The 22331-nt window shown below is 44.8% G+C and overlaps 1 protein-coding gene across 1 annotated transcript in view; it reads right to left on the bottom strand.

Annotated features, from left to right (window-relative positions):
• IGF2BP3 (insulin like growth factor 2 mRNA binding protein 3) overlaps positions 1-22331 on the bottom strand; it is a 162915-nt gene that overhangs the window by 89729 nt on the left and 50855 nt on the right. The window lies entirely within an intron of this gene.

The following is a 22331-nucleotide window of genomic DNA, read 5'->3' as shown; positions in this document are numbered from 1 at the left end:
TCGTACTGCTCCAATACAGAGTAAACCAAGCCCATAAGAAGAGAAGCAGCATGGCTAGTGGAAAGAGCTTGGGGCCTGGGAGTCAGGGAACCTGGATTCTAATCCTGGCTCCACCACTTGTCTGCTCTATGACCTTGGGCAAGTCACTTCATTTCTCTGTACCTCAGTTCACTTGTCTGAGAAATGGGGGTTCAACACCTGTTTTTCCAGACTGCAAACCCCATGTGGAACCTGATGATATTGTATCTACCTCAGTGCTTAGAACACAGTAAGAGCTTAAATGCCACAATTATTATCATCATCAGAGAACCTTCATTTCTCAAAAAAAAACTTTCAAAAATGAATTCAGATCCCAGGGGTATCTACGGTAAAAGAGCATAAAAGGAATGGATTTTCCAACATACAAGAGTTGGAGTGGACAGGATCCAGACAGAATTGAGCTGTTTATGCATATGTGGATTCCTAGTTTGCAAGGCAATCGAGGTAAAAAGTCAGGAACAAAAAGCTAAGCCTCAGGTCCTCAAATGCCTCTCCCTTCCTCCATTTTGAGGGCATTTAAACTCCATTTTAACTGTGAGGGCAACAATCACAGACTTAGGATACGAGATGATCTACAAACCAATCCTGCCTTAAGCAACACAGGTGAGTACAGAGGAATAGAGAATTCTAGAATTTCGAAGTTCTGCAAAGTCTAATGGATTAGTACTTTCAGGACAGTTTTGGTGCTAAGAAACAAACAAACAACAACAACAACAAAAACTACCCCAGAATCCAAGTTTTTTTTCATTTAAGTTCCCAGTTGCAGGAACACAGTGCTTAGTATAGTGATCTGCATGCAGTAAGTGCTCAATAAATACCAGGGAAGCAGCATGGCTTAGTGCAAAAAGCACGGGCTTGGGAGTCAGAGGAGGTGGGTTCTAATCCCAGCTCTGCTACTTGTGCTACCCCAATGCTTAGAACAGTGCTTGGCATATAGTATGCAGTAAGCGCTTAACAAATACCATTATTATCATTACCACAAATTTATTGTTAGGCAGAATGTAAATAATGGTCATGAGATTTCTCTACTCTGAAGAACACAAAGCACTTAAAAAGCCTCAGCACCCCTGTGACTTAAGTAAAGAGGAGTTAATGTCCTATAGAAAGTTTTCACTTGTTCTAGGATCATGTCTTTTGAGTCAAAGCCAAAAAACAAATTCTCACCCAGTTTCCAGATAAATTTAATAATCCTCACAGAAGATTAAGCACTGCTTCTACTCCTCTAAAAATAGAGCAGAGGGCTTCCACAGTGCCCAGAGTAAGTCAGTACAAGAATCATTTGCCAACACCACCCTCCTCAATCAGTTCTGCCCCTACCTGCTGTGAGAAGCAGAATGGCCTAGTGACAAGAGCATGGCTTGGGAGTCAGAGGTCATGGGTTCTAATCCTGGCTCTGCCACTTATCTGCAGTGTGACCTTGGGCAAGTCACTTCACTTCTCTGGGCCTCAGTTCCCTTATCTGTAAAATGGGGACTGAGACTGTGAGCCCCACATGGGACAGAGACTGTGTCCAACCTGATTACCTTGTATCTACCCCAGTATTTAGAACAGTGCCTAATACATAGTAAGCACTTAAAAACCATTATTATTATTATTATTACTATTACATTACCTTGCTATGCAATTGCTACCCAAATGGGACACTCCACTCCTCTCACATCAACCTACTCTCTACACCCATCTCATCTATCCCACTTGGCCACATCCTCCCTTGGGCTCGAGAACTCCCTCCCACATCAAATCTGACAGTCTACTACTCTCTCCTGCCTTCTAAGCCCTCCTTAAAAATCACAACTCTTTCAAGAGGTCTTCCCTAAGCCCTTATTTCCCATATCCTCCCTTCCCTCTGTGTTGACCACATATTTGACCGTGTACCCTTTAAGAACTTTGATACTCACCCTGGCGCCTCAGCACTTATGTAGATACCCTTATATTCTCTCTCCCCATCAGTAATTTATATTAAGGTCTGTCTTTCCCTGTAGATTCTAAGCTTTTGGGGGGCAGGGACCTCATTTACCAATTCTGTCGTATTGTATTTTCCCCAAGTGTTTAGTACCATACTCTGCATCCAGTAAGTGCTCAATAAATATCAATGATCCATTAATCCTCCCTGACTATGAGCCAGCAACTCAGGCATTATCCTCAATTCATCCCTTCTAGATTGTAAACTGATGTGGGCAGGGATTGTCTCTCTTTATTGCTGGATTGTACTTTCCAAGTGCTTAGTGCAGTGCTCTACCCACAGTAAGTGCTCAATAAATACGACTGAATGAATGAATCTCCCTCATTCAATCCACCTATTCAGTTACCAAATCATGTTGGTTCTACTCTCTCAACCTCGTTCCTTTCTTCCTTTCCATCTAATCTGCCACCCCCCTGGTCGAGCACCTGTTATATCCCACCCGCTTCCACTGCAGATTCAGCTTCCTCCCTGACCTCCCTGACTTCAATATCTTCCCCTCTCATGCCCAGATCACTTTCCCCAAATATCATTCTGGGCATGTCTCCCCTCTCCTCAAAAACCTTCCTCAGTTGCCTCGCCACTGTCACATCAAACAGAAACCACTCATCATTGGATTCAAGGTACCCCATTAGGTCTCTCTCCCCATTCCTTAACCTCATCCTCTCCCACTACAACCCAGCCTATATAATTCACTCCTCTAATACTAACCTACTCACTGTCACTTGCCATCGACCCCTTGTTCACATCCTCCTTCTGGATTAGCTTCTATTTACCCCAGTGTCTGGTACATAGTAAGCATTTAACCAATACCATTAAAAAATAAAACCTCTATTGCACTCTCCCAAGGATTAAGAACGGTGTTCTACATAAAAATAAATGCTCAGGAAATATCATTGAGTCATCATTAGTTTACTACAAAATTAAGTACTTACTAGGAACCATGGGCTGTGCTAAGTGTTGGGATAAATACAATAACTATTGTGCCCATATGAGATGTTCAATAAATGTCACTGATTGACATTATACATAGTCCCTAAGTACTCTCAATTTGAGAGGTAAGTAGAGCCAGTTTTTAGCCCCATTTTACAGATGAGTAAATTGAGACTTAGAGAGACTAAATGACTTGCTCAAAAAGGGCCAGTGACAGAGGTGGAATTCGACCCTAGGTCTCTTTCTACCACATACACAGTGTTCTGCTCTTTCCATTCTGACAAGCTGACCGCCTCATAGCCAATGGAGCGTAAAGGAATGAAGACCTCAAAATTTCTTAATTCTTCATTGTCCTTTCAAAGTTTACTGAAGTCCTTAAATAGGAAAATTTTAGTGTATTTATAAACAAAATCCATTCAGACTTTACCCAAAAAAGGAAATATTTTCTAAAACTGGCATCTCACTTCACATTACACTCTACAAGGCTGGAAGTATGGAGAACCATGACTGTCAAAATGAAATTTCCTGAAAATGTAGAGCTTTGATAGGAGCCCTGTAAAAAATTTAAATAGATTTCTGTCTTTAAAAAAAAAAAATTCCACTGAGCTGAGGATCCCTTCATACAACTTTCCAGCAGTGTGTTCCTTAGAAAACTGCTTCAACTGACACCAATCCATCAATAGTAGATCTATTTTTGGTTTCAGAACTGAAGCAATTTTGAATTTGAGAATGTCACCCACATAAGAAAGGAAAAACCTGCCGATACTCAACAGGGGGGAACTTGTCCACGAGATTAGAACAACAGCTTCTGCGGTCACTGGGACAGCAGTTTTTTCATGCAGTAACCTCAGTTCCCTCCTAAACACCAATGTACTGTGTTGATGCTCTGAAGTGATTTGAAGCTGATAGCTAATGCCAATTTTTCCCCTGTAATCGATGATAACACAAACATGAGGACCACTTATTCTCTTGAGATCTGTACAGAAAGAAATTCAAGTAATAATAATGATATTTATTAAGTGCTTATTATGTGCCAAGCACTATTCTAAGCACTGGGGTAGATATAAGGTAATCAGGTTGTCCCAAGTGGGGCTCCAAGTCTCAATCCCCATTTTACAGATGAGGTAACTGAGGCACAGAAGTTAAGTGGTTTGCCCAAGGTCCCATGGCAGACAAGTGGCAGAGCCAGAATTAGAACCCACATCCTCTGACTCCCAAGTCCATGCTCTTTCCACTAAGCCATGCTGCTTATCTCCTGAAGTATCTCCTTCAGACATGCTGCGCAAATATTAAGAGAAACAGCGTGGCTCAGTGGAAAGAGCCCAGGCTTGGAAGTCAGAGGTCATGGGTTCTAATCCTGGCTCCACCGCTTGCCAGCTGTGTGACTTTGGGCAAGTCACTTAAATTCTCTGTGCCTCAGTTACCTCATCTGTAAAATGGGAATTAAAACTGTGAGCCCCACATGGGACAACTTGATCACCTTGTATCCCCCAGTGCTTAGAACAGTGCTCTGCACACAGTAAGCGCTTAACAAATAACATTATTATTATTATTATTAAATATCCAAATTTCTCCTTGATTTGCACTGGTCTGGTCTCCCTCTTGTCCAAGGCCACACAGCAGGTAAGCAGCAGAACAAGGATTAGAACTCAGGTCTCCTGACTCCCAGGCCCATGCTCCTTCTACTAGGACATGCTACTTCTCAATCTACTACAGCCTAACACACTTACTACCTCCTTTAGAGACCTCCGAAAATATTTTAGCAGCATGTGTCTATGTTAGAGAAACTGCAAAAAAATAAATGAGGGGGGAGAGGGAAGAAAAAGTCTCCTCACTAACAAAGAAAAGCAAACCTAAGATAACTACTAACTTCGACTAAATGTCTGCTTCCCTTGAATCAATTAATCAGTGTTATTTATTGAGCACTTACTATGTGCAGAAAACTGTACTAAGTGCTTGGGAGAGTACAACAAAATTAGCAGACATATTCCCTGACAATAATGAGCTTACAGTCTATAGGGTAAGAGAGACATTAATATGCATTAATAAGTAATTTATAATATATATTTTACAGGTATATACGTAAGTGCTGTGGAGCTAGAGGGGCAAATATCAAATGTCCAAAGGTCACAGATCCAAATGCATAGATGATGCAGAAGGGAGAGTCAGCCAGGAAAGAGAGGGCTGAATCAGGGAAGGCCTCTTGGAAAAGGTGTGATGACAATAATGCTCTGAAGATGAAATCTGAATCAAAAACATCTAACAGCCATTTAAAATAAGTGAATGTGCAGTGGTCATAAATTAAGATTTGGGATTCTGAGGAACTGGGGTGCTTAGGTCGACCTATGTTTAAATCCATATAACACCTCATCTGGAAATTAGCATTCTGGAAAACATCTGCCTTGGTAGGGAAGTTTCACAAGGTTTCTGTCCCATTAACATGCACCTTCTGTGGAAAGGTTTCTTTGCACCCAATTTATCTATTTTGGGTTTGGAATGAGTGTTTCCTCAAGTGGACAGAATGAAGACCTTACTTGCCATAAGTCACTGAAAAACAAGAATAAGTTAAAGGCGGCCACAGTTTGGTTTTCCTCTTCCTGAAGCACTGGTGACTAGAGTACTATCTTGAAGCCAAGACTTTCCTAGACTTTTCCCTTCTGAAGGCCCTTAAATGACAGTCTGTCAAGGCTCAAAGGATTTCAGTTTCATCTTGACAGACTTCACTGTGTGCCTTGCTTATCTCTCTCTCCCTCTCTTCTCCCCCCCCACTCCTCAGTCAAGGAGGCACTACTGTCCTGTCCACATTGAACATGTCCTTTGCCTCAGCGACTGGAAAACTCATTTTCCTTCTCCTGCAGTATCTGAATTATTATTTCACATACCTACTCCAGGAAGAAGGGAAATATATCCTGTGTGGCTATCCTTGTTGCTCCTTTAGTATTAAAAACTACGGCAACTTGGAAATTCCTGACAACGGGAAAGGCCCAAGAACTGCAGGGTCTATGTTGGGTTTGCTGTCAAGCTTTGGAATCAAGCCCACCATCTACCTGGGAATTTGCCGGAGTAAGTCAGCAACTTCCAAACACAGTTTTCTGGGAAGGCTATTCCAAGGCATTCGCTGGAATGACGTAGACAACTTCAGATGCAGTTAATAGGGTGCTGCCATTTGTAACTTGGGTACCAGAAGTCCTGATCCTTGGCAGGCTTTCTGCTTAGAGAAGCAGCATGGCCCCGTGGATAGAGCACGGCCCTGAGAATCAGAAGGACGTGGGTTCTAATCCCGGCTCTGCCACTTGTCTGCTGGGTGAATTTATGCAAGTCATTTCACTTCTCTATGCCTCAGTTATCTCATCTGTAAAAGGGGATTGAGACTGGGAGTCCCATGTGGGATGTGGACTATGTCCAACCTGATAAGCTTGTATCCCAGTGCTTAGAACAGTGCCTGGCACATAGTTAATGCTTAACAAATACCGTAAATAAAAAAGTGGTGGAACCAGGATCAGAACCTAGGTCCTCCAACTCCCAGACCTGCGCTCTTTCCACTACGTCATGTTGCTTCATCAGGGCAGTTACTGAGGCTAGTAGTGGCTTGTAGGCAGGGGGAGGAGGCAGGAGAATTTCCTGCCTTTGACTCTGCATCAGGATATTTAATAAACCACTGTGCCTCTCTGTTCCTTTCCTCCCTTCCCACACACTTCTCCTCTGTCCACCCCAGCTCTGTTCCTCATGTGGCCAAGGAAACCAAGGGAGCCTCAGATACAGGTGGAGGATTCCAGAGCAGTATCCAAGGCAACTCAAATCCAGAAGCAACTGCAATTTCATTGCCCATCACACTGAGATCTGGGCCTATTGCCCATAATACCTCACCTTCTATGGATCAATACGGCAAAAGAAACACGGTGCTGATATCTGCTCTGGTTATAGTCACAGTCAAGGCCAACAATGGTTGTCTGGATCCACTAGGCAATTTTAAAGGCATTTTTCCAGTCCACCAGGGAAACGTAGTATCACCACATTCATGTTTTCCCCCACCCTCCAGCCCCCTCCAATTGAGGATGGGGGATGATTCTGGACTGAGGCCTCTGCATAGGGGAATCAAGATGGACGAGTAAGATGGAGAATTTTCTTAGGGAAATTCTTTCTTAGGGAAAGAATCGAAGCAGAAATAAAGTAAAATTGTTAAATCTGGATTCCCAACATTACACATCCCTAAGCTTCTAGTCATCATCCTTCTTCCACAAAACCCTAGTCCAACTAACATATTTTACCTCAGACTATTTAAAAAGAAAAGGAAAAGGAAAAAAGAAAAGGGTGGAAAGGCAAGAGAAAAGGAACGGATTCAGGAGACAGGTACGGATCACACAATACGAATTTTATCTACAGGTATTCCAACACTTCCACTTTCTCTTACCTAAATTCTCCAACTCAGTCATCTCCATTTCTCTGGCACGTTTCTGGGCAGGGCCTCATCTTGGGAGACATTAGCAACTCCCCTACTCCTTTTGCAGCAAACATGGCCAGAGGTTGGCTCACTTCTGAACCACAATTATCCATATTTTACATTGTCACTAACAAAATAAATAGGTGACCTTTCCCAAGTTCTGCACAAGGTAAGCACTCAATACCACTGACTGATTGATGAAAGTACATAGGTACATTATGCGTATATCTGTAATTTATATATATTGTTTTTACCCCCTTCTAGACTGTAAGCTAATTATGGGCAGGGAATATGTCTCCCAACTGTTTTATTGTACTCTCCCAAGCGCTTCGCACAGTACAATAAATATGATTGAAAGCAAATTCTTCCTTCCCCATAGAGGCTAAAAGTTATAATCATTAACCAAATGGAAGGATACATAGCCCTTTTGTATTCCTTTGGGAAGTTTGCAAACTTCTCCCAGAGCTCTAAATGAGATAGATAACCATAACTCTGTGAATAAGTGGAAGAATTTTCCACAGCATGAGTATATATAGAATTACACTTCAGCGATGTCAGGAACACTGGGAGGCAGTGAAAGTAGAAAAAGCATGGCCTAGTGGATAGAGTAAGAGCCTGGGAATAAGATGGATCTGGGTTCTAATCATGACTCTGCCACTTGTCTGCTGTGTGATCTTGGGCAAGTCGCTTCACTTCCTCAGTTACCTCATCTGTAAAATAGGGATTAAGACTTTGAGCCCCATTTGGGTCTTAGGTTGTATCCAACCTGATTAGCCCATACCTACCCCAATGCTTGGTACAGTGCCTGGCACAGCCTAAGAGCTTAAATACCATAAAAACATAAAAATAAAGAATTTATATCTTGTTAGGGATACATTTTCTTAAAATGCAATATTTTCCAAGTCCCTTTTGATGATTTCTTTGTCTTGAAAAACATCAAGGGCAATTCCAAATCCAAAAGATGGTGATTGCTTCATATATCTCCTTTCCAGGTCAGGCTGAATGGGAGAATCTGGGACCTGGTAGGATCGGGACTGATCTAACTACCAGAGGCAATCTCATGCTATGATGGAGGTTTTGAGGGATGCGAATTATAAACTGCTTGTTCAGTAAATACGACTGATTGATCCTCCAGTACTTGAGTTCCAACACTAACATATCTACCAACTCTAGTGTTCTGTATTCTCCCAAGTGCTTAATACAGTGCTCTGCACACGGTAAGCACTCGGTAAACAGCACTGATCAATGGAACACTGCTTTGATATCTGGCTCTTTTTTAGGAAGCACCTATAGGTGCCATAGGTGCAACAAAGGAGTTTAGGGATTTTCCCACACTCTCCTGTTCTCAGAAAGCAAAAACAGGACCATGGATGACCACCCTTTTCCCTAATTTCAGTTTCAATTGTATTATTTCTTTGAGCTTAGAAGACCGCAGAATGTGGACTCCAGCCTGGGAGGGTGGGAAGGAGGCAGCTGCGAACTTTTATTTTCTCAGCAGAGAAGTTGCATGCCTTCCAAGGCCAGAAGTCAGAGACGTCCGCTCACAACGCCAGTGGCCTGAAGGCAAATTTAAGTCTGATGATGCATCTGTTTCATGAAGAGGCCAGTGATTTTTTTTCTTTTTAATAAATAAAAAACCTTCTTGTCCTTGGAGACCTTCACTTCCTTTAATTCATCACACCAGGCCCTGGCTAAGCATACAGCAGAAAGATCCCTGGAGTGCTGTAGTAACTGCCTCAGAGACAATTCCAAAGATAGCCTTAATCCCTCTGACTCCATTCAATCTTTTGCAGAACTGTCTCCCTCTGCTGGTTTCGTGCACTTTATGAGCAGAGGCATGGTTTCATCAACTTTTGGATGGAGACCTTATTGGGTTTAGATTACTGAATTTGATAATGTTTTCATATTTTATAGTTTAAACCACATTTTCCCATGATTGTATCTTTAAAGACTGAGCCGAAAAGAAATGCCAATCTGCTCACCTGACCCAAGGCAGTTGGGAGACTTTTCTGTTTTTGAGAGTTCTCCCCTATGGTCTTGACCCCAGACAGTGATAAATTCCAAGAGGAACCAAATATCCTCACCTCCATTTATGGAGTCGGAAGTCCCTTGATTTCTCTTGTAGGAAAGAAATCAGCATGGTTTATTGGGTGTTTCCTCCTCCAGTTTTTAATTTTTGATGGTGCAATGGGACTTCTAGTTTGTTTGATTTATACGTGCTCGACCTGGTGTGATGAATTAAAGGAAGTGGAAGTGTCTGAGGACAAGAAGTTTAAAACCTCAACAGCCAAAAAAAACCAAAAAAAAAACCCAAAGGCCTCTTTTGAGACCATTTGAAGTGTGCTAAGATATCCCTTTCTCTGCAGGCTTCCCTATCACTTAGGGTTTAGTTTGTCAATGGTTATTGTAGGCACCCTCAGGTCTCCTGTAACTGAGGATTATATTTTTGCAAAACTTTTGTGTTAAGGAAGACTTTCTCACTGTGTTCACCATAAACATACACACTGTATTAAGCACTTGAGATGTTTGTTCCAAGAGCACGTTATGCTATATCCCAACTGATGTTGTCGGATGAACAGAACTCTTGGCAAACCCCTTCAGGAGTGTAGCAAAACCACCATTAGTGATTCCACTATGGTCTTATTCTATCACTTCAATAGTTTCCCTAAATACGTCTTCCCCCAAAACTACGATAACACCTGTAACTGGGGAGATTTACTTAGTTGAAAGGAATCACCACTAAAATATCTGAGGCACAGAGCAGATTTAACTCCCTGCTCAGAACCCCACATAATAATAATAATGATGGTATTTGTTAAGCTCTTACTTTGTGCCAAGCACTGTTCACATTATTAAAACTATTTGACTGAGCTTCCAACTTTTTTTTTTTTTTAAGGCTGGACCTCATCTTCCCCTTTTATCTTGCCACAGAGCCAAGCAGTGTTCCTTTGGTAAACTGGTATTTTAGTCTCTGACATATTCTATACTTGGGTCTCTTACACAGCAGGATGGCAGTGGTTTTTTTTAAGACCTCTCACCCCACCCTTTTTATTTTTAAAAAATTACCCCTTTCAGCTTTTTCCCAAGCCCATATTTTTTTCAGTGCCCTTTTCTAAAATTCAGTATTCTTGGATTTGGGCTTTTTTGGTGCATTCCCTTCCAAACCAAGTGTGACGTTTTATCAAGTTATGATGTCTATTGCAGAGTGGCTCTCCCACATATACCTCCTAGCCACAAGCCCCCTCAACCATCCCAAAACACACACACACACACATTCTGCCCTTCCATGTTGTGCCGGCATTCTAATACCCCCACCCAAAAAATTGTTTTAAAGGAGGAAGCTCAGAGATACCAGATAATAGAGGGCTCTAAATAAATACCATTACCATGAGCACAAAAGCAACACAGTATCAAAGCACAGTTGGGAACTCAGGGTTTTAATTAAAGTGCACTTCAATAACTAATACTGCCTGAAAGTCTGGGTGAGGACTGAGGGTGACGCTTGGATTTGGAGGACAGCTACAGGATTAAACAGCATATCAAACAGGTTAAAGTTCATCCTCAATATTACCATGGAATAGATGAGCAGGTCAACTTTCCACTGGTGGAGAAAGAGGGAATCAGGAATATATACACACACACACACACACACACACACACACAGAGATCATTAGCCCCATAAAATGCATTGCCATGTAATCAACAAATCAGACTTCATGGCTTTTGATTCAAGGTTGATAACACTACCTGAAGCATTTCTCTTCCTTACCTTTTTTCTACTAGCTTTTCATTCACTTAATAGTATTTATTGAGCACCTATGAACATAGGTCTGTGACAGAGGCACTTGGCTGAATATGGTGAAAGTGACTTGTCCCAACCCTAAAAAGCTTAGAATATTCCAAGGAAAAAGTGAATAGCAAACAAGTGTTCAGGGATTCTCAGAATATATAAACCTCAGTTAATCTTACAATTTTTATACCACTGTCAATTAGTGGTTTGAGTGCTCACTGTGAGCAGAGTACCATGCTACTTTTCTTAATGGATAAGCCATCATTTCATCATTTAAAAGTTGATTCTTTTACAAATATAAACTAAGAGCTCATCTCTATTTTCAAGCTGCAGATTAGAATAAAATAAATCTAGATTTTCTTATTGGTTTCAAATGATAGTAAATGAATATTCCTAGAGTAAATATATCTATGTGCATATATATCTCTAATTCTATTTATTGATATTGATGCTATTGATGCCTGTTTACTTGTTCTGATGTCTGTCTCCCCCCTTCTAGACTGTGAGCCCGTTGTTGGGTAGGGACTGTCCCAATGTGTTGCTGAATTGTACTTTCCAAGAGCTTATACAATGCTCTGCACATAGTAAGCACTCAATAAATACAATGAATGAATCTATGCTAATACTCTAACCATTTCCATAGAGCATGCCCCTCCTCCCCCAATAAATTCCATGTGTAGTTGCATTGACTTAATCGGGCTCTCAAATAAGCCACCCAATAGAAAATGACTTTCTTTACAATGCAGATAATAATGCAGAGAAGCAGCATGGCTCAGTGGAAAGAGCCTGGACTTCGGAGTCAGAGGTCATGGGTTCGACTCCCGGCTCTGCCACTTGACAGCTGTATGACTGTGGGCAAGTCACAACTTCTCTGTGCCTCAGTTACCTCATCTGTAAAACAGGGATTAACTGTGAGCCTCACGTGGGACAACCTGATTAGCCTGTATTTACCCCAGCGCTTAGAACAGTACTCTGCACATAGTAAGCGCTTAACAAATACCAACATTTTTTTTAATAATGGCATTTGTTAAACTCTTACTATGTGCCAGGCACTCTACTAACGCTGGGGTGGATACAAGCAAATTAGGTTGGACACAGTCCCAGCCCTGCATAGGGCACAAAGTCTTAATACCCATTTTAAAGATGAGTTAACTAGGCCAGAAGTGAAATGACTTGACCAAGGCCACATAACAGGCAAGTGAAGGAGCAGAGATTCACAGTGGCGTATATTGTGAACCACTGGCTACAAGTTATTGGTCACATCTGCACTTCTACCTGCACATCTAGCTGCCCTAAGCAAGACAGAGAGAAATAACTAAATAAAAGACATTCAGCCACTTCCCTGGGCATCCCCTCACCAGGTGGCTTAGATCCACAGCCCTTCTCTGAAACAGCTCTGGTGTGGCAGGAATAAATACATTTCCTCAAACTACCTGGAAGCTCTTTAGGGAAACAGGATGTAGTTTTCAGGGATGTGTGTGCTGCACGGGGATAACTGTGTAATCCGTGACACACACACTTGGCAGCTGACATGACCAGAGTTCCAATACCTGACTACAGTCACCAGTGACACTCTATTTCTTTGTCCCCCTTGCTCTTTTTATGCACTCCCCCCCTTCCCAACCCCCCTGCATCTAGTTCGCATTCCTTTGTGGCTACCAAATGCGACTCTCCTAGCTACACTTGGGGCAAATAATCAAATCAGAATCTTCCCTAGAACTAGCCTGAACATGGGCAAATGCCGATCTCTCAAAGCTTTTAAACCTATTCAAGAATTGCTAGGTGGGAAACTAAATGTTAAAAATGAAAACTTTGATACCCCCTGTCACCTATCTAAAAATGCACAGGCTTGAATAAATGTACAATCCCCATTAACCAACTGGCACAGGGGCGGGGGAATCATTTGTTTGTTTGGCATATAAACCAAACTTGATCCTTAAACGTTAGTCTTTGAGTACAAACTCCATACCATAGTTCCAGGAGTGTTAGGCAAACCAGCATACTTGGTCAAATTTTTATGTTCAAAAGGGTAGTAAGAATCCTCTGAATTCTGCATAACACTCAGAAGCAGCTGTGTCAGTGAAAATAATATGAATAAAGGAGTGAGGTTGGGGTGGGAAGAATGATTATACGGCACCCACCCAAGGCAACGGTAGTCTCAGCGCCTTGTGGGCAGGGAACAACTCTTCGAACACTGTAGCATTGTACTCACCCAAGTATGCTGCTTAGAACAGTGCTCTGCACACCATAGGTGCTCAATAAATACCACTGACTGAATGGTTTGGACAGCTCACTGGAGCATGAGGTTGCCTCAAGAGGCGGGAATCTTCCTAGGACTACCTACTAGTGTGATTCCCACCGGACCCCATGGTACTGGTACTATGTGGGATTCATCCCAGTTCCGATGTGAGATTCATCCCAGTTCCAATGTGAAAACAAATTTGGGGAGCCCTAAAGGTGAGTTGTGTGACAACACTGAGTCGCAGTGTAGCCTAGTGCAAAGAGTACAGGCCTGGGAGTTGGAGGACATGGGTACTTATTCCAAGTCTGCCACAGGCCTGCTGAGCAACCTTGGGCAAGTCACTCAGCTTGGGTGAGCCTCAGTTTCCTCATTTGTAAAATGGGGACTAAATACCTGTTCTCCCTCACATTGCAAGTCCCATGCAGAACAGGGACTGTGTCTAACTGGACTGTATCTACCCAGTGCTTAGCACATAAGCAATGAACAAATACCACAATAATAATAAGCACTGCTGGTGTTAATAACATTCTTGGCAGCCAGGAGACAGGGAACAGAAGCCTTTCTGGATTGTCATCCCCCACCCCCCCAAAAAAAACAATGGTATTTATTGAGCAGTACTGTGTAGAGCACTGTACTAAACACTTGGGAGAGTGCAATAAAAGGGAACTCAGGGAGTTTACCATCTAAACCCTCTACTAAGGATGAGGTTCTCACTAGTGGTAGTGTGAGGTGAGGAGATGGGGATGGAGGGAGAACTAGGATAAAGGATGACTCATCTGGCCTTGAGACAGTAAAATTAGGGGGCTTCTCTAGCACACTTGGGGGTGGGGGGGCCCAGAGTCCAGGTCAGCCTCCCTGTGAAGCTTATAATGGCTAGTCCCAGCAACTGGGGCACTGAACCTTTATTCATCCCCCTTCCCAGTCCCATAGCACTTGGGTACATATCTGTCATTTATTTCTTTGTATTAATGCCTGTCTCCCCATCTAGACTATAAGCTCTCTGTGGGCAGGAAATGTGTCTATTGTTCTACTGTACTCTACCAAGCGCTTAGAAGAGTGCTCTGCACACAGTAAACGGTCAATAAATACAACTTACTTGAACTACGCCACTGCTGCACCCAGATGCAGGCTGGCCAGAGAGTGTGATAGGTGTCCGAGGCCCTAGACACCCTGGGGTTGGGGGAGAAGTACTCCCATACAGGGCAGGCATGCTCAGGGCCTGGGGTCCCTCTGATCTGGAACCCCTAGCGCTGGAAGAACCACAAAGGGAGGAAATTAGGAGTCCCAGTGCATGATACGCTAATGGCAATAATAGCATTTGAGGCCCCACTGGGTGTAGAGTGCTTTATTTATTGCTTTGGATACTAAGAATAATCACTGTGGTATTTGCTCAGCGCTTACTATGTGCCAGGCATTACACTAATTGCTGGGGTAGATAATAACAAATCAGGTAGATAATAAACAAAAACAACATGGTCCCGGTCCCACATAGGGCTCATGGTAATAATAATAATAATAAAAAATAATAATTGTGATACTTGTTAAGCACTCACTAGGTGCCAAGCCCTGTATTAAGCACTGGAGTAGGTACAAGTTAATCAGGAGCCACATGGGGCTCACAGTAAGCGAAAGGGAGAAGAGATAGTGAATCTCCATTTCACAGATGAGGGAACTAAAGTACAGAGAAGTGAAGGGATTGGCCCAAGGTCACAGAGCAGGCAAGTGGCAGAGCCAAGATTAGAACTCAGGGCCACGCTCTTTCCTCTAGGCCATGCTGCCTCTCTATTACTCATAGATCAAAAGGGGAAAGCCTTCTGCTAGAAGATTAGGAGTCTAAATCTGGCAGGGGGAGCTAGGAAGAGAAGTAGCAATTTTCCTATTCATCATAACAGTCAAGGAGATCCTGTGCCTCAATCTTGCAAAGAGTATGTATGAGCTACACAACTTGTGTGAGACTGTGAGACTATCCTGTGTCAATAATAATAATAATTGTGGTATTTGTTAAGCACTTACTATGTGCCAGGCACTATTCTAAACCCTGGGGCAGATACAAAATAATCAGGTTGGACACAGTCTTCGTCCCACATAGGGCTCACAATCTTAATCCCCATTTTACAGATGTGGTAACCGCAGCACAGAGAATTTCAGTGACTTACCCAAGGTCACGCAGCATACAAGTTGTGGAGCCAGGATTAGAAACCAGGTCCTTCTGACTCCCAGGCCCGTAGCCTATCCACTAGGACACTCTGCTTCCCAAATTCAATCCTAGGAGTTTGACAGAACTAAAAACCCATACCAACTACACCACCCATTGTGTGATTACTACAATGGGGTATGATCCATGAGCAGAGTCCAAACGTGTGAATTTACCTAGTCTGCTTTGTACATCTGACCACAAGACTGAGCCAGGATGACTACACAGTCCTGCACAAGCTATGTTTTTGAGCTACTTATGCTGAATTGGAATTCAAGATGTTGTACATCTGTGTTGTAGGGGAATAAGAATTAATAATAATTATGGTATTTGTTAGGCGCTTACTATGTGCCAGGCCCTGTACTAAGCAGTGGTGTGCATACGAGCATATTGGGTTGGACACAGTCCCTGTCCCACCTGGGGCTCACAATCTCAATTCCCATTTTAGAGATGAGGTAACTAAGGCACAGAAGTGAAGTGATTTGCCCAAGGTCACACAGCAGACAAGTGGCAGAGCCGGCATCAGAACCCAGGCCCTTCTGATTCCCAGGCCCGTGCTCTAACCACTACACCATGCTGCTTCCCTAATCAAAATGATGTAAAAAAAAAAATCAAAACCATGATGCAAATCTATAATGCAGAGCCAAATTTACATATCAGGGTGAAATTGTGCTTTTGGAAGAGATCTGCACAGTTGCTTTGGCTTTAAGGAGCCAGGTCAACTGAGCAGCCGAGTCACAGATGTCAGAGAGCCGAATCAGTGGGCAACGGATGGCATTATGTCACCTGCATACATTCTCGGCCGACACAGGCATATAAAGCAGAGTGTGATCCTCCTGAAAGGCCAAGGGTGTGCAAACCGGTGAACATGTCTTAGAGTAAAAGGTGCCATCCACGCCCTGGGCCACCTCTGTGGACTGTGCAGCTCTCTGAAAACGGGTAAACGAGCAACTCAGGGGAATGCACAATCCATGCGGGGGTGTGAAGTCACTCAAGGATGTGGATCTAAGAACGTGCCAGCCCATCAAGGGCACGGGTCCAAGCGGATGCACGGTCTGTGCAAGTTGGAGCTATCGCATTCATCTTGAGTCACTGAGCCGATCGAGGCTGGCGGGATGAGCTGCGTGTTAAACAGACTGCACAGATATGCAGCTAGAAATCCATGCGGTCCTCTAGAGTCGCACAAATGGCAACTTCAAATGAGCGGCAGATTCTCTCCGCAAGCGGCAAGAGCCATGTAAACTGACAGATAGGGAGATCTGGAGATTTTTAGCATGCATGTTGCATTTCTTCTTTAATGTAAGCAGCAGAATTTTAGTACAAAATACATGCCTAGCAGGGGCCTGGATCAACAAGAACATTTACACTGTGGGTCACAACACCGGTAATAATCGTGGTATCTGTTAAGCGCTTACTACATGCCAAGCACTACTCTAAGCACTGGTGTCTACCAGTCTCCAACCTGGATAAGGGGCAGGCAATGTGGCTGTTTACTGTTATATAGTACACTCCCAAACACTTAGTACAGTGCTCTGCACTAAGTAAGCGCTCAGTAAATGCGACTGACTGAGTGACAAGCTGCCTGTGTGGCCTATATAGATTGCTTGACCAGTCGAGGCTCTGGGGCAATCAATACGCCACCGCATCAGTCTAAACTGTACTGAAAACTGCTCTCGGGTGAGTCCCAGAAGGAGCCACAGAGACCATTGAGCTGTGTAGCTTATCCAGATGGATTGTAACAACATCACCTGGTGTCATAAATGGTTTGGGCGTTGGATATGAATTTGAAAAGCATAAGGAAATGTGAACACAGGATAGACGACCCTATCCCTGCTTTTCTAGCAATAATAATTCCTTTCATTTAGAAAGCATTTTCTTTTTTCCAATGGACAGTCACATGTGGTCGCATTTCATCCACACAGAGTCCCAGGAGGCAGGGAAAGGCAGATATTAATTCTGCCCAACCTCCAGAGGGGAAAGTGGAGCTCAGGTTATAATGACTTGTCTGAGATCACACAGCAAGGCAATGGCACTAGGTCCACAAGCCAGCCCTCTTAACTTTCAAGCTCTTTCCATTAGACCTTGCTGCCTTCCTTATAATGGTGAATTTTTTTGAATTTACTCCAAGCATTAAGGCTTTTTGAGGGGCAAAGAATGCACACTGCAAGAGTAAACAAACATGGAATGAGCCCACCCCCTTTCCCCTAGGGTGAAAGAAAGGTGGGCTTAATCAATTATGTAAATTTTATCACTTTGTTCAGATTCATGCAAATCTGAAATGATTTGTGCTCGAATGTTAATTTATGGAAATCAAAGCTGGTAAAACGACACCCTGTCTGCGGGGGAAGGGGGTCGCCCAGGACTCCATACCCAATTCTCTCCCTCCCCCAGAAAGGGTCAGAGAAGGTGAGGGAGAGAATTTATCCTTTCCTGCCTTAACTCTGCCCTCTCCTCCGCCAGGCAAAGCTTCTTCTCCTCCCTCATCGACACCCATGCTCGTCACCCCCGCCGATTGTTCCGTACCTTTAACTCTCTCCTTAGGCCCCCTGTTCCTCCCCCTCCCCCATCTCTCACCCCCAGTGATCTGGCCACCTATTTCCACACGAAAATCAACACGATCAGGTCTGAGCTCCCCCAAGTCACCCCTCCGCCTCTCCCCTCCCCCCCCACCAACCCCCTCCCCTACTTTCCCATCCTTCCCTGCAGTATCCTCAGAGGAGATCTCCTCCCTCCTCGCAAGTGCCACCCCCTCCACCTGCGCCTCGGACCCCATTCCCTCTCACCTTCTTAAAACCATCGCCCCTGCCCTCCTGCCTTCCTTAACTTCTATTTTTAACCACTCAATCTCCAAGGGCTCCTTCCCCTCTGCCTTCAAACATGCCCACGTCTCCCCCATCCTAAAAAAACCCGCTCTTGACCCCACTTCCCCCTCCAGTTATCGTCCTATCTCCCTACTACCCTTCCTTTCCAAAATCCTAGAACGAGTGGTCTACAATCGATGCTTAGAATTCCTTAACTCCCATTCTCTCCTAGACCCCCTCCAATCTGGCTTCCGTCCCCTCCACTCTACCGAGACTGCTCTCTCTAAGGTCACCCATGACTTCCTTCTTGCCAAATCCAATGGCTCCTACTCCATTCTGATCCTCCTTGACCTCTCTGCTGCCTTTGACACTGTCGACCATCCCCTCCTCCTCCATACCTTATCTCACCTTGGCTTCACGGACTCTGTCCTCTCCTGGTTCTCCTCTTACCTCTCTGGCCGGTCATTCTCGGTCTCCTTCGCCGGAGCCTCCTCCCCCTCCCATCCTTTAACTGTTGGAGTTCCTCAAGGGTAAGTTCTTGGCCCTCTTCTGTTCTCCATTTACACTCACTCCCTCGGTGAACTCATTCGCTCTCACGGCTTTGACTACCATCTCTACGCAGATGACACGCAGATCTACATCTCCGCCCCTGTCCTCTCCCCCTCCCTTCAGGCTCGCATCTCCTCCTGCCTCCCGGACGTCTCCACCTGGATGTCGGCCCGCCACCTAAAACTCAACATGAGCGAGACTGAGCTCCTCATCTTCCCTCCCGAACCCGGTCCTCTCCCAGACTTCTCTATCACCGTGGATGGCACGACCATCCTTCCCGTCTCTCGGGCCCGCAATCTCGGTGTCATCCTTGACTCGTCTCTCTCGTTCACCCCACGCATCCTATCCGTTACCGAGACCTGCCGGTTTCACCTTTACAATATCGCCAAGATCCGCCCTTTCCTCTCCACCCAAACGGCTACCTTACTGTTACGGACTCTCGTTATATCCCGGCTAGACTACTGTGTCGGCCTTCTCTCTGACCTCCCTTCCTCCTCTCTCGCCCCGCTCCAGTCTATTCTTCACTCCGCTGCCCGGCTCATCTTCCTGCAGAAACGATCTGGGCATGTCACTCCCCTTCTTAAACAACTCCAGTGGTTGCCTATCAACCTCCGCTCCAAACAAAAACTCCTCACTCTAGGCTTCAAGGCTCTCCATCACCGTGCCCCTTCCTACCTCTCCTCCCTTCTCTCTTTCTACCGCCCACCCCGCACGCTCTGCTCCTCTGCCGCCCACCTCACCGTCCCTCGGTCTCGCCTATCCCGCCGTCGACCCCTGGGTCACGTCCTCCCGCGGTCCTGGAACGCCCTCCCTCCTCACCTCCGCCAAACTGATTCTCTTTCCCTCTTCAAAACCCTACTTAAAACTCACCTCCTCCAAGAGGCGTTCCCAGACTGAGCTCCTCTTCTCCCTCTACTCCCTCTGCCATCCCCCCTTTACCTCTCCGCAGCTAAACCCTCTTTTTCCCCTTTCCCTCTGCTCCTCCACCTCTCCCTTCCCATCCCCACAGCACTGTACTCGTCTGCTCAACTGTATATATTTTCATTACCCTATTTATTTTGTTAATGAATTGTACATCGCCTTGATTCTATTTAGTTGCCATTCTTTTTACGAGATGTTCTTCCCCTCGACTCTATTTATTGCCATTGTTCTTGTCTGTCCGTCTCCCCCGATTAGACTGTAAGCCCGTCAAACGGCAGGGACTGTCTCTATCTGTTGCCGACTTGTTCATCCCAAGCGCTTAGTACAGTGCTCTGCACATAGTAAGCGCTCAATAAATACTATTGAATGAATGAATGAGAGAGAGCGGGTCCACTGGAATGAGGTGCTCCCTGTACTGCTTGGGCTGCTCGGTGCAGGCACGTTGGATAAGCATTTCTGAACACACACAGACACACATTGTGCTAGCCGGGTCTCAGGGTCTCCCAGAATCCTGTGCCACTTTAAATGCATCCAGTCCTGGTTTCCCTCCTTTGTAGCCCAACGAACCATTGGGGAAGCCTGGGAGGAAGCCCTGTCTATTCCGAAGAAAAGCAGGAGAACTAGGGAAGGCGGTAGCGGCAGTAGGACACGCATACCGTCCTTCTCAGTTTCCTTCAGGCCTCCCCTCCCCGCTTTTAAGAAGCAGCATGGCTCAGTGGAAAGAGCATGGGCTTGGAAGTCAGGTCACGGGTTCTAATCCTGGCTCCATCACTTGTCAACTGTGTGACTTTGGACAAGTCACTTAACTTCTCTGGGCCTCAGTTCCCTCATCTGTAAAATGGGGATATATCCCCATTGTATCCTCTTGCATCCACCCCCAGCATTTAGGACAGTGCTTGACAGCGCTTAACAAATACCATCACTATTATTATTTTAACTGTGGGTGTCCCACAAGGCTCCTTTCCCTCCATTCATACTCTGACGGTTCATCGGCTCATTCAACTGTATTTATTCAGCACTTACTGTGTGCAAAGCATTGTACTAAGCTCTTGGGAGAGTACAATGCAACAATAAACAGACCCATTCCCTGCCCAAAACGAGCTCACAGGCTAGAGGGAGGAGTCTCACAAATACCATGGTCTAGTGAAAAGAACACAGGCCTGGGAGTCAGAGAACCTGGGTTCTAATCACAGCTCTACCAATTACTTGTTGTGTGACCTTGGGCAAGTCACTTCACTTCTCTGTGCCTCGGTTCTCCTGTTCTTCCTCCTGCTTAGACTGAGCCTCATCTAGGACAGGACAATCTAATTACCTTGTAACTACCTCAGGGCTTAGAACAGTGTTAGTTGTTCTAACAGAGCTTACACATAGTTAGTCATTCATTCATTCAATAGTATTTATTGAGCGCTTACTATGTGCAGAGCACTGTACTAAGCACCTGGGATGAACAAGTCGGCAACAGATAGAGCAAAGAGCACGGGCTTTGGAGACAGGGCTCATGAGTTCGAATCCCAGCTCTGCCACTTGTCGGCTGTGTGACTGTGGGCGAGTCACTTAACTTCTCTGTGCCTCAGTTCCCTCATCTGTAAAATGGGGATGAAGACTGTGAGCCCCACGTGGGACGATCTGATTCCCCTATGTCTACCCCAGCGCTTAGAACAGTGCTCGGCACATAGTAAGCGCTTAACAAATACCAACATTATTATTATTATTATAGAGACAGTCCCTGCCGTTTGACGGGCTTACAGTCTAATTGGGGGAGACGGACAGACAAGAACAATGGCAATAAACAGTCCTTCACATAGCCCTTCAATACCACAAAAAAAAGTTAGCCCCCTCACTCCTCACCTCTCATATGACCTCATGCCTCCTGAACACTTCTGTGCGAATGACCCCTCCAACACTTTCAACTTAATATGGCAAAAACTGAACTGCTCGTCCTCCTAAACCTACACGTTCATCCTCTTCCCTTTCCCCATCACGAGTGATAACACCACCATCCTCCCTGTTCGACAAGCCATCAGCTGTGGGTTAGTGGGAGGAAGGAGAGAGCCCACCCTAGGCTCCCCGACAAAGAGGAACCACACTCAGGACAGCTCGGGACATCGTCCACCTCCTGGCTCCAGAACTTCTGTGTCAGCATTCTGAGCGGGAAGGGTTGAGAAAAGAAATGGTGCCAGGGAGAGCTGGCAATCTAATGGAGCCCCTGACTCAGGGGAAGTCTAAAAAGGATTTCCCTCCTCGGTTAATTGTGCCAACAAGAGGAAGGAAAATTGCAGTCTGTCTCCTCTCCACCCTTCACTCAGGCAGAGGTGCTGGGTGAATACCCATCCCGTGCTTACGGAACACTTATTAAGTGCTTGGGAGAACACAAAAGAGTTAGCAGACATGATCCTTTGTCCTCAAGGAGCTTACAATCTAGCAGGAGACAGAAACACTAAAATAAGGTACTGGTAAGAGG

Source organism: Ornithorhynchus anatinus, chromosome 8, assembly GCF_004115215.2.
Source record: "Ornithorhynchus anatinus isolate Pmale09 chromosome 8, mOrnAna1.pri.v4, whole genome shotgun sequence".
Taxonomy (NCBI): Eukaryota; Metazoa; Chordata; class Mammalia; order Monotremata; family Ornithorhynchidae; genus Ornithorhynchus; species Ornithorhynchus anatinus.
The sequence above is the reverse complement of the archived record's forward strand: the minus strand, read 5'-3'. Positions and strand labels throughout refer to the sequence as shown.